Genomic DNA, 13836 nt, shown 5'->3' with positions numbered 1-13836 from the left:
TTTTTCACAGGACAATACAGATCAGATTGACTTGAAAGGTCCTTTCACGCGACTACAGAATGCCTCTCATTCCACTAAAAGATACGCCAGTGCCTACAATAGCCTAGGACTAGACTATGAGTCCCAATGTAGAAAGACCACAAGTCCACAGATATGCCTGTTTATTTAAACATCTGTATTATCATCAGCGTGTGACTGTAAAGGCGGGACCTCACGCTCTCTGTAACGCGCTCCATTGGCAACATCAGTTAAATGTCATTGGTTCAATCCCTCGCGGATGTTGTTTTTATTCCCATTTGTAACTGGGAAATACTGTCGCTGCAATACATATGTCTTAATCAAGCTAGTGGTTATTGACGTAAATGGCAGTGTTATAATGTTTCATGTACTGCAAATGTCACCACATAATGCGCTCTTAGTTAGATTTGGTTGAAATACATTACAGTCACCCGATGAAAAAGTGTGCAAAGAGCATTAAAGAAACAAAAGGTTCATAATAGTAACAGGACATATCGAATTGTTTCAGTCCTCCACAGAGATTGCCAATGTATTAATGGAAATTCTAAAATATCTGCCCAACTGCCGTGGCATTGCCTCACCACAATGCCGTGACTCGAACCAAGGTTGCTGCGGCCACAACGCAGAGTACTAACCACTATACGATCACGGCGAGCTACTTGGGCTGCTACAATGTGACGTTCCACCTCTATCATAAGCTGTACTCCATCTGTGATGTCATGACTCATGTTTGAATTAAAGGTTGGTTGTGATGTTATCCATGAGAATAAGTGGACACCTGATCCCCAGTCACTTATTTAAGATCTCAATAATCAAGTCAGAATCCAAATGAAACTCATCAAAGTGGAGCCAATTAGAAATAATATAGTTACACAAACCTGGCAATGGTGCGGCAGCCAGGGCCGATAATGGCCCGCCAGCCTGAGAGCAGGAAAGTGTGAGAGCAGTGATGGTCTTGTGTGAGTTTACAGCTGTTATTGACCCTGTCCCCTTCCATTGCAGAGTTTTCTCCCTATAAGAAGTGCAGAGGCTCCCTCCGGGGTGCTAATAGTACATTTATTTTTTTGCGCAGGAGAAGTGCTCTTCACCAATTGCACGTGCCAAATCACCCGAAGGCCACCACCATAAAATTCAGGCATTCATGTTCATGCGTCCTCCATGTTATGTCCTTATAAAGGGATGCATGTTCATGATGACTCCATGTCACACCTGCATACAAGGATGCATGTTCATGTCGCCTCGTTCTCTTGGCTTCATACAGGGATTTTATCTCCTCCCTGTCTCACCCTCATGCAGGGATGCATGACCAATGCTCCTTCCCTTCTCGCCCGCATACATGGATGCACGTTCATGTCTCCTCGTTCTCTCGGCTTCATACAGGGATTTTATCTCCTCCCTGTCTCACCCTCAGGAAGGGATGCATGACCAATGCTCCTTCCCGTCTCGCCCGCATACATGGATGCACGTTCACGCCTCCTCCTTCTGTCGGCTTCATACGGGGATCATATCTCCTCCCTGTCTCACCCTCATGCAGGGATGCATGACCAATGCTCCTTCCTGTCTCGCCCGCATACATGGATGCACGTTCACGCCTCCTCCTTCTCTCGGCTTCATACGGGGATCATATCTCCTCCCTGTCTCACCCTCATGCAGGGATGCATGACCAATGCTCCTTCCCTTCTCGCCTGCATACATGGATGCACGTTCACGCCGCCTCCTTCTCTCGGCTTCATACGGGGATCATATCTCCTCCCTGTCTCACCCTCATGCAGGGATGCATGACCAATGCTCCTTCCTGTCTCGCCCGCATACATGGATGCACGTTCACGCCTCCTCCTTCTCTCGGCTTCATACGGGGATCATATCTCCTCCATGTCTCACCCTCATGCAGGGATGCATGACCAATGCTCCTTCCCTTCTCGCCTGCATACATGGATGCACGTTCACGCCTCCTCCTTCTCTCGGCTTCATACGGGGATCATATCTCCTCAATGTCTCACCCTCACTTCCAACATGTGTAACTTCTTGTTCTCTTTGACGTCTGGGGCATGGGTGGCTACTGCACAGCTCTAGATGTCGCCCACCTGCAAGGTGCTATGGAAAGCACTTTTCCACATTGGACGTGCTATATTAACCCCCTCTCCCCAAATACAATAAAAATAAAGAAATATATGTGCTTCCATAATGTCTACCTTCTAATGTTTCATATGTGTAAGCACATTGTCCTCCTCCTGACCACATTCTAAAACTATGTGCAAATTGTTCCTTCCATAAACTTTCACTTCCTTGGCCCTTTATTTATAATGACTGTTATACTCTCTCTCTTTCCGCCACAGTATAAAAAAGCCTAGCACACCTCATGATTGGACTAAAAAATTCCTGTCATTTAGTTGGAAATGATTTTCCCATTATCCCCAAAAACTCCTCACTGTGTCTAAGAACGTTTTTTTTCACAGGACAATACAGATCAGATTGACTTGAAAGGTCCTTTTACGCGACTACAGAATGCCTCTCATTCCACTAAAAGATACGCCAGTGCCTACAATAGCCTAGGACTAGACTATGAGTCCCAATGTAGAAAGACCACAAGTCCACAGATATGCCTGTTTATTTAAACATCTGTATTATCATCAGCGTGTGACTGTAAAGGCGGGACCTCGCGCTCTCTGTAACGCGCTCCATTGGCAACATCAGTTAAATGTTGTTGGTTCAATCCCTCGCAGATGTTGTTTTTATTCCCATTTGTAACTGGGAAATACTGTCACTGCAATACATATGTCTTAATCAAGCTAGTGGTTATTGACGTAAATGGCAGTGTTATAATGTTTCATGTACTGCAAATGTCACCACATAATGCGCTCTTAATTAGATTTGGTTGAAATACATTACAGTCACCCATGAAAAAGTGTGCAGAGAGCATTAAAGAAACAAAAGGTTCATAACTGTAACAGGACATATCGAATTGTTTCAGTCCTCCACAGAGATTGCCAATGTATTAATGGAAATTCTAAAATATCTGCCCAACTGCCGTGACATTGCCTCACCGCAATCCTGTGACTCGGATTCAAACCGAGATTGCTGTGGCCACAACGCAGAGTACTAACCACTATACGATCACAGCGAGCTACTTGGGCTGCTGCAATGTGACGTTCCACCTCTATCATAAGCTGTACTCCATCTGTGATGTCATGACTCATGTTTGAATTAAAGGTTGGTTGTGATGTTATCCATGAGAATAAGTGGACACCTGATCCCCAGTCACTTATTTAAGATCTCAATAATCAAGTCAGAATCCAAATGAAAGTCATCAAAGTGGAGCCAATTAGAAATAATATAGTTACACAAACCTGGCAATGGTGCGGCAGCCAGGGCCGATAATGGCCCGCCAGCCTGAGAGCAGGAAAGTGTGAGAGCAGTGATGGTCTTGTGAGAGTTTACAGCTGTTATTGACCCTGTCCCCTTCCATTGCAGAGTTTTCTCCCTATAAGAAGTGCAGAGGCTCCCTCCGGGGTGCTAATAGTAAATTTATTTTTTTGCACAGGAGAAGTGCTCTTCGCCAATTGCACGTGCCAAATCATCCGAAGGCTACCACCATAAAATTCAGGCATTCATGTTCATGCGTCCTCCATGTTATGTCCTTATAAAGGGATGCATGTTCATGATGACTCCATGTCACACCTGCATACAAGGATGCATGTTCATGCCGCCTCGTTCTCTTGGCTTCATACAGGGATTTTATCTCCTCCCTGTCTCACCCTCATGCAGGGATGCAAGACCAATGCTCCTTCCCTTCTCGCCCGCATACAATGATGCACGTTCATGTCTTCTCGTTCTCTCGGCTTCATACGGGGATTTTATCTCCTCCCTGTCTCACCCTCAGGAAGGGATGCATGACCAATGCTCCTTCCCGTCTCGCCCGCATACATGGATGCACGTTCACGCCTCCTCCTTCTCTCGGCTTCATACGGGGATCATATCTCCTCCCTGTCTCACCCTCATGCAGGGATGCATGACCAATAATCCTTCCTGTCTCGCCCGCATACATGGATGCACGTTCACGCCTCCTCCTTCTCTCGGCTTCATACGGGGATCATATCTCCTCCCTGTCTCACCCTCATGCAGGGATGCATGACCAATGCTCCTTCCCTTCTCGCCTGCATACATGGATGCACGTTCACGCCTCCTCCTTCTCTCGGCTTCATACGGGGATCATATCTCCTCCCTGTCTCACCCTCACTTCCAACATGTGTAACTTCTTGTTCTCTTTGACGTCTGGGGCATGGGTGGCTACTGCACAGCTCTAGATGTCACCCACCTGCAAGGTGCTATGGAAAGCACTTTTCCACATTGAACGTGCTATATTAACCCCCTCTCCCCAAATACAATAAAAATAAAGAAATATATGTGCTTCCATAATGTCTACCTTCTAATGTTTCATATGTGTAAGCACATTGTCCTCCTCCTGACCACATTCTAAAACTATGTGCAAATTGTTCCTTTCATAAACTGTCACTTCCTTGGCCCTTTATTTATAATGACTGTTATACTCTCTCTCTTTCCGCCACAGTATAAAAAAGCCTAGCACACCTCATGATTGGACTAAGAAATTCCTGTCATTTAGTTGGAAATGATTTTCCCATTATCCCCAAAAACTCCTCACTGTGTCTAAGAACGCTTTTTTTCACAGGACAATACAGATCAGATTTACTTGAAAGGTCCTTTCACGCGACTACAGAATGCCTCTCATTCCACTAAAAGATACACCAGTGCCTACAATAGCCTAGGACTAGACTATGAGTCCCAATGTAGAAAGACCACAAGTCCACAGATATGCCTGTTTATTTAAACATCTGTATTATCATCAGCGTGTGACTGTAAAGGCGGGACCTCGCGCTCTCTGTAAAGCGCTCCATTGGCAACATCAGTTAAATGTCGTTGATTCAATCCCTCGCGGATGTTGTTTTTATTCCCATTTGTAACTGGGAAATACTGTCGCTGCAATACATATGTCTTAATCAAGCTAGTGGTTATTGACGTAAATGGCAGTGTTATAATGTTTCATGTACGGCAAATGGCACCACATAATGCCCTCTTAATTAGATTTGGTTGAAATACATTACAGTCACCCGATGAAAAAGTGTGCAAAGAGCATTAAAGAAACAAAAGATTCATAACAGTAACAGGACATATCGAATTGTTTCAGTCCTCCACAGAGATTGCCAATGTATTAATGGAAATTCTAAAATATCTGCCCAACTGCCGTGACATTGCCTCACCGCAATGCCGAGACTCGGATTCGAACCGAGGTTGCTGCGGCCACAACGCAGAGTACTAACCACTATACGATCACAGAGAGCTACTTGGACTGCTACAATGTGACGTTCCACCTCTATCATAAGCTGTACTCCATCTGTGATGTCATGACTCATGTTTGAATTAAAGGTTGGTTGTGATGTTATCCATGAGAATAAGTGGACACCTGATCCCCAGTCACTTATTTAAGATCTCAATAATCAAGTCAGAATCCAAATGAAAGTCATCAAAGTGGAGCCAATTAGAAATAATATAGTTACACAAACCTGGCAATGGTGCGGCAGCCAGGGCCGATAATGGCCCGCCAGCCTGAGAGCAGGAAAGTGTGAGAGCAGTGATGGTCTTGTGAGAGTTTACAGCTGTTATTGACCCTGTCCCCTTCCATTGCAGAGTTTTCTCCCTATAAGAAGTGCAGAGGCTCCCTCCGGGGTGCTAATAGTAAATTTATTTTTTTGCGCAGGAGAAGTGCTCTTCACCAATTGCACGTGCCAAATCACCCGAAGGCCACCACCATAAAATTCAGGCATTCATGTTCATGCGTCCTCCATGTTATGTCCTTATAAAGGGATGCATGTTCATGATGACTCCATGTCACAACTGCATACAAGGATGCATGTTCATGCCGCCTCGTTCTCTCGGCTTCATACGGGGATCATATCTCCTCCCTGTCTCACCCTCATGCAGGGATGCATGACCAATGCTCCTTGCCTTCTCGCCTGCATACATGGATGCACGTTCACGCCTCCTCCTTCTCTCGGCTTCATACGGGGATCATATCTCCTCAATGTCTCACCCTCACTTCCAACATGTGTAACTTCTTGTTCTCTTTGACGTCTGGGGCATGGGTGGCTACTGCACGCTCTAGATGTCGCCCACCTGCAAGGTGCTATGGAAAGCACTTTTCCACATTGGACGTGCTATATTAACCCCCTCTCCCCAAATACAATAAAAATAAAGAAATATATGTGCTTCCATAATGTCTACCTTCTAATGTTTCATATGTGTAAGCACATTGTCCTCCTCCTGACCACATTCTAAAACTATGTGCAAATTGTTCCTTCCATAAACTGTCACTTCCTTGGCCCTTTATTTATAATGACTGTTATACTCTCTCTCTTTCCGCCACAGTATAAAAAAGCCTAGCACACCTCATGATTGGACTAAGAAATTCCTGTCATTTAGTTGGAAATGATTTTCCCATTATCCCCAAAAACTCCTCACTGTGTCTAAGAACGCTTTTTTTCACAGGACAATACAGATCAGATTGACTTGAAAGGTCCTTTCACGCGACTACAGAATGCCTCTCATTCCACTAAAAGATACGCCAGTGCCTACAATAGCCTAGGACTAGACTATGAGTCCCAATGTAGAAAGACCACAAGTCCACAGATATGCCTGTTTATTTAAACATCTGTATTATCATCAGCGTGTGACTGTAAAGGCGGGACCTCACGCTCTCTGTAACGCGCTCCATTGGCAACATCAGTTAAATGTCATTGGTTCAATCCCTCGCGGATGTTGTTTTTATTCCCATTTGTAACTGGGAAATACTGTCGCTGCAATACATATGTCTTAATCAAGCTAGTGGTTATTGACGTAAATGGCAGTGTTATAATGTTTCATGTACTGCAAATGTCACCACATAATGCGCTCTTAGTTAGATTTGGTTGAAATACATTACAGTCACCCGATGAAAAAGTGTGCAAAGAGCATTAAAGAAACAAAAGGTTCATAATAGTAACAGGACATATCGAATTGTTTCAGTCCTCCACAGAGATTGCCAATGTATTAATGGAAATTCTAAAATATCTGCCCAACTGCCGTGGCATTGCCTCACCACAATGCCGTGACTCGAACCAAGGTTGCTGCGGCCACAACGCAGAGTACTAACCACTATACGATCACGGCGAGCTACTTGGGCTGCTACAATGTGACGTTCCACCTCTATCATAAGCTGTACTCCATCTGTGATGTCATGACTCATGTTTGAATTAAAGGTTGGTTGTGATGTTATCCATGAGAATAAGTGGACACCTGATCCCCAGTCACTTATTTAAGATCTCAATAATCAAGTCAGAATCCAAATGAAACTCATCAAAGTGGAGCCAATTAGAAATAATATAGTTACACAAACCTGGCAATGGTGCGGCAGCCAGGGCCGATAATGGCCCGCCAGCCTGAGAGCAGGAAAGTGTGAGAGCAGTGATGGTCTTGTGTGAGTTTACAGCTGTTATTGACCCTGTCCCCTTCCATTGCAGAGTTTTCTCCCTATAAGAAGTGCAGAGGCTCCCTCCGGGGTGCTAATAGTACATTTATTTTTTTGCGCAGGAGAAGTGCTCTTCACCAATTGCACGTGCCAAATCACCCGAAGGCCACCACCATAAAATTCAGGCATTCATGTTCATGCGTCCTCCATGTTATGTCCTTATAAAGGGATGCATGTTCATGATGACTCCATGTCACACCTGCATACAAGGATGCATGTTCATGTCGCCTCGTTCTCTTGGCTTCATACAGGGATTTTATCTCCTCCCTGTCTCACCCTCATGCAGGGATGCATGACCAATGCTCCTTCCCTTCTCGCCCGCATACATGGATGCACGTTCATGTCTCCTCGTTCTCTCGGCTTCATACAGGGATTTTATCTCCTCCCTGTCTCACCCTCAGGAAGGGATGCATGACCAATGCTCCTTCCCGTCTCGCCCGCATACATGGATGCACGTTCACGCCTCCTCCTTCTGTCGGCTTCATACGGGGATCATATCTCCTCCCTGTCTCACCCTCATGCAGGGATGCATGACCAATGCTCCTTCCTGTCTCGCCCGCATACATGGATGCACGTTCACGCCTCCTCCTTCTCTCGGCTTCATACGGGGATCATATCTCCTCCCTGTCTCACCCTCATGCAGGGATGCATGACCAATGCTCCTTCCCTTCTCGCCTGCATACATGGATGCACGTTCACGCCTCCTCCTTCTCTCGGCTTCATACGGGGATCATATCTCCTCCCTGTCTCACCCTCATGCAGGGATGCATGACCAATGCTCCTTCCTGTCTCGCCCGCATACATGGATGCACGTTCACGCCTCCTCCTTCTCTCGGCTTCATACGGGGATCATATCTCCTCCATGTCTCACCCTCATGCAGGGATGCATGACCAATGCTCCTTCCCTTCTCGCCTGCATACATGGATGCACGTACACGCCTCCTCCTTCTCTCGGCTTCATACGGGGATCATATCTCCTCAATGTCTCACCCTCACTTCCAACATGTGTAACTTCTTGTTCTCTTTGACGTCTGGGGCATGGGTGGCTACTGCACAGCTCTAGATGTCGCCCACCTGCAAGGTGCTATGGAAAGCACTTTTCCACATTGGACGTGCTATATTAACCCCCTCTCCCCAAATACAATAAAAATAAAGAAATATATGTGCTTCCATAATGTCTACCTTCTAATGTTTCATATGTGTAAGCACATTGTCCTCCTCCTGACCACATTCTAAAACTATGTGCAAATTGTTCCTTCCATAAACTTTCACTTCCTTGGCCCTTTATTTATAATGACTGTTATACTCTCTCTCTTTCCGCCACAGTATAAAAAAGCCTAGCACACCTCATGATTGGACTAAGAAATTCCTGTCATTTAGTTGGAAATGATTTTCCCATTATCCCCAAAAACTCCTCACTGTGTCTAAGAACGCTTTTTTTCACAGGACAATACAGATCAGATTGACTTGAAAGGTCCTTTTACGCGACTACAGAATGCCTCTCATTCCACTAAAAGATACGCCAGTGCCTACAATAGCCTAGGACTAGACTATGAGTCCCAATGTAGAAAGACCACAAGTCCACAGATATGCCTGTTTATTTAAACATCTGTATTATCATCAGCGTGTGACTGTAAAGGCGGGACCTCGCGCTCTCTGTAACGCGCTCCATTGGCAACATCAGTTAAATGTTGTTGGTTCAATCCCTCGCAGATGTTGTTTTTATTCCCATTTGTAACTGGGAAATACTGTCACTGCAATACATATGTCTTAATCAAGCTAGTGGTTATTGACGTAAATGGCAGTGTTATAATGTTTCATGTACTGCAAATGTCACCACATAATGCGCTCTTAATTAGATTTGGTTGAAATACATTACAGTCACCCGATGAAAAAGTGTGCAAAGAGCATTAAAGAAACAAAAGGTTCATAACAGTAACAGGACATATCGAATTGTTTCAGTCCTCCACAGAGATTGCCAATGTATTAATGGAAATTCTAAAATATCTGCCCAACTGCCGTGACATTGCCTCACCGCAATCCCGTGACTCGGATTCGAACCGAGGTTGTTGTGGCCACAACGCAGAGTACTAACCACTATACAATCACGGCGAGCTACTTGGGCTGCTACAATGTGACGTTCCACCTCTATCATAAGCTGTACTCCATCTGTGATGTCATGACTCATGTTTGAATTAAAGGTTGGTTGTGATGTTATCCATGAGAATAAGTGGACACCTGATCCCCAGTCACTTATTTAAGATCTCAATAATCAAGTCAGAATCCAAATGAAAGTCATCAAAGTGGAGCCAATTAGAAATAATATAGTTACACAAACCTGGCAATGGTGCGGCAGCCTGGGCCGATAATGGCCCGCCAGCCTGAGAGCAGGAAAGTGTGAGAGCAGTGATGGTCTTGTGAGAGTTTACAGCTGTTATTGACCCTGTCCCCTTCCATTGCAGAGTTTTCTACCTATAAGAAGTGCAGAGGCTCCCTCCGGGGTGCTAATAGTACATTTATTTTTTTGCACAGGAGAAGTGCTCTTCGCCAATTGCACGTGCCAAATCACCCGAAGGCCACCACCATATAATTCAGGCATTCATGTTCATGCGTCCTCCATGTTATGTCCTTATAAAGGGATGCATGTTCATGATGACTCCATGTCATACCTGCATACAAGGATGCATGTTCATGCCGCCTCGTTCTCTTGGCTTCATACAGGGATTTTATCTCCTCCCTGTCTCACCCTCATGCAGGGATGCATGACCAATGCTCCTTCCCTTCTCGACCGCATACATGGATGCACGTTCATATCTTCTCGTTCTCTCGGCTTCATACGGGGATTTTATCTCCTCCCTGTCTCACCCTCAGGAAGGGATGCATGACCAATGCTCCTTCCCGTCTCGCCCGCATACATGGATGCACGTTCACGCCTCCTCCTTCTCTCGGCTTCATACGGGGATCATATCTCCTCCCTGTCTCACCCTCATGCAGGGATGCATGACCAATGCTCCTTCCCTTCTCGCCCGCATACATGGATGCACGTTCATGTCTCCTCGTTTTCTCGGCTTCATACGGGGATTTTATCTCCTCCCTGTCTCACCCTCAGGAAGGGATGCATGACCAATGCTCCTTCCCGTCTCGCCCGCATACATGGATGCACGTTCACGCCTCCTCCTTCTCTCGGCTTCATACGGGGATCATATCTCCTCCCTGTCTCACCCTCATGCAGGGATGCATGACCAATGCTCCTTCCTGTCTCGCCCACATACATGGATGCACGTTCACGCCTCCTCCTTCTCTCGGCTTCATACGGGGATCATATCTCCTCCCTGTCTCACCCTCATGCAGGGATGCATGACCAATGCTCCTTCCCTTCTCGCCTGCATACATGGATGCACGTTCACGCCTCCTCCTTCTCTCGGCTTCATACGGGGATCATATCTCCTCCCTGTCTCACCCTCATGCAGGGATGCATGACCAATGCTCCTTCCTGTCTCGCCCGCATACATGGATGCACGTTCACGCCTCCTCCTTCTCTCGGCTTCATACGGGGATCATATCTCCTCCCTGTCTCACCCTCATGCAGGGATGCATGACCAATGCTCCTTCCCTTCTCGCCTGCATACATGGATGCACGTTCACGCCTCCTCCTTCTCTCGGCTTCATACGGGGATCATATCTCCTCAATGTCTCACCCTCACTTCCAACATGTGTAACTTCTTGTTCTCTTTGACGTCTGGGGCATGGGTGGCTACTGCACAGCTCTAGATGTCGCCCACCTGCAAGGTGCTATGGAAAGCACTTTTCCACATTGGACGTGCTATATTAACCCCCTCTCCCCAAATACAATAAAAATAAAGAAATATATGTGCTTCCATAATGTCTACCTTCTAATGTTTCATATGTGTAAGCACATTGTCCTCCTCCTGACCACACTCTAAAACTATGTGAAAATTGTTCCTTCCATAAACTGTCACTTCCTTGGCCCTTTATTTATAATGACTGTTATACTCTCTCTCTTTCCGCCACAGTATAAAAAAGCCTAGCACACCTCATGATTGGACTAAGAAATTCCTGTCATTTAGTTGGAAATGATTTTCCCATTATCCCCAAAAACTCCTCACTGTGTCTAAGAACGCTTTTTTTCACAGAACAATACAGATCAGATTGACTTGAAAGGTCCTTTCACGCGACTACAGAATGCCTCTCATTCCACTAAAAGATACGCCAGTGTCTACAATAGCCTAGGACTAGACTATGAGTCCCAATGTAGAAAGACCACAAGTCCACAGATATGCCTGTTTATTTAAACATCTGTATTATCATCAGCGTGTGACTGTAAATGCGGGACCTCGCGCTCTCTGTAACGCGCTCCATTGGCAACATCAGTTAAATGTCGTTGGTTCAATCCCTCGCGGATGTTGTTTTTATTCCCATTTGTAACTGGGAAATACTGTCGCTGCAATACATATGTCTTAATCAAGCTAGTGGTTATTGACGTAAATGGCAGTGTTATAATGTTTCATGTACTGCAAATGTCACCACATAATGCGCTCTTAATTAGATTTGGTTGAAATACATTACAGTCACCCGATGAAAAAGTGTGCAAAGAGCATTAAAGAAACAAAAGGTTCATAACCGTAACAGGACATATCGAATTGTTTCAGTCCTCCACAGAGATTGCCAATGTATTAATGGAAATTCTAAAATATCTGCCCAACTGCCGTGACATTGCCTCACCGCAATGCCGTGACTCGGATTCGAACCGAGGTTGCTGCGGCCACAACGCAGAGTACTAACCACTATACGATCACGGCGAGCTACTTGGGCTGCTACAATGTGACGTTCCACCTCTATCATAAGCTGTACTCCATCTGTGATGTCATGACTCATGTTTGAATTAAAGGTTGGTTGTGATGTTATCCATGAGAATAAGTGGACACCTGATCCCCAGTCACTTATTTAAGATCTCAATAATCAAGTCAGAATCCAAATGAAAGTCATCAAAGTGGAGCCAATTAGAAATAATATAGTTACACAAACCTGGCAATGGTGCGGCAGCCAGGGCCGATAATGGCCCGCCAGCCTGAGAGCAGGAAAGTGTGAGAGCAGTGATGGTCTTGTGAGAGTTTACAGCTGTTATTGACCCTGTCCCCTTCCATTGCAGAGTTTTCTCCCTATAAGAAGTGCAGAGGCTCCCTCCGGGGTGCTAATAGTACATTTATTTTTTTGCGCAGGAGAAATGCTCTTCACCAATTGCACGTGCCAAATCACCCGAAGGCCACCACCATAAAATTCAGGCATTCATGTTCATGCGTCCTCCATGTTATGTCCTTATAAAGGGATGCATGTTCATGATGACTCCATGTCACACCTGCATACAAGGATGCATGTTCATGCCGCCTCGTTCTCTTGGCTTCATACAGGGATTTTATCTCCTCCCTGTCTCACCCTCATGCAGGGATGCATGACCAATGCTCCTTCCCTTCTCGCCCGCATACATGGATGCACGTTCATGTCTCCTCGTTCTCTCGGCTTCATACAGGGATTTTATCTCCTCCCTGTCTCACCCTCAGGAAGGGATGCATGACCAATGCTCCTTCCCGTCTCGCCCGCATACATGGATGCACGTTCACGCCTCCTCCTTCTCTCGGCTTCATACGAGGATCATATCTCCTCCCTGTCTCACCCTCATGCAGGGATGCATGACCAATGCTCCTTCCTGTCTCGCCCGCATACATGGATGCACGTTCACGCCTCCTCCTTCTCTCGGCTTCATACGGGGATCATATCTCCTCCCTGTCTCACCCTCATGCAGGGATGCATGACCAATGCTCCTTCCCTTCTCGCCTGCATACATGGATGCACGTTCACGCCTCCTCCTTCTCTCGGCTTCATACGGGGATCATATCTCCTCCCTGTCTCACCCTCATGCAGGGATGCATGACCAATGCTCCTTCCTGTCTCGCCCGCATACATGGATGCACGTTCACGCCTCCTCCTTCTCTCGGCTTCATACGAGGATCATATCTCCTCCCTGTCTCACCCTCATGCAGGGATGCATGACCAATGCTCCTTCCTGTCTCGCCCGCATACATGGATGCACGTTCACGCCTCCTCCTTCTCTCGGCTTCATACGGGGATCATACATCCTCCCTGTCTCACCCTCATGCAGGGATGCATGACCAATGCTCCTTCCTGTCTCGCCCGCATACATGGATGCACGTTCACGCCTC

General features: G+C 46.1%; 1 non-coding gene across 1 annotated transcript; it reads right to left on the bottom strand.

Annotated features, from left to right (window-relative positions):
- Positions 1 to 12345: 12345 nt before the first annotated feature.
- TRNAH-GUG (transfer RNA histidin (anticodon GUG)) lies at positions 12346 to 12417 on the bottom strand. The gene has a single exon. It is a non-coding gene; the product is annotated as a tRNA-His (tRNA).
- Positions 12418 to 13836: the final 1419 nt, after the last annotated feature.

Source organism: Ambystoma mexicanum, assembly GCF_040938575.1.
Source record: "Ambystoma mexicanum isolate Mex_15411 chromosome 12 unlocalized genomic scaffold, UKY_AmexF1_1 Mex_chr12_unloc.1, whole genome shotgun sequence".
Taxonomy (NCBI): domain Eukaryota; kingdom Metazoa; phylum Chordata; class Amphibia; order Caudata; family Ambystomatidae; genus Ambystoma; species Ambystoma mexicanum.
Note: the sequence above shows the minus strand (reverse complement) of the source record. Positions and strands in the feature narration are given on the sequence as shown.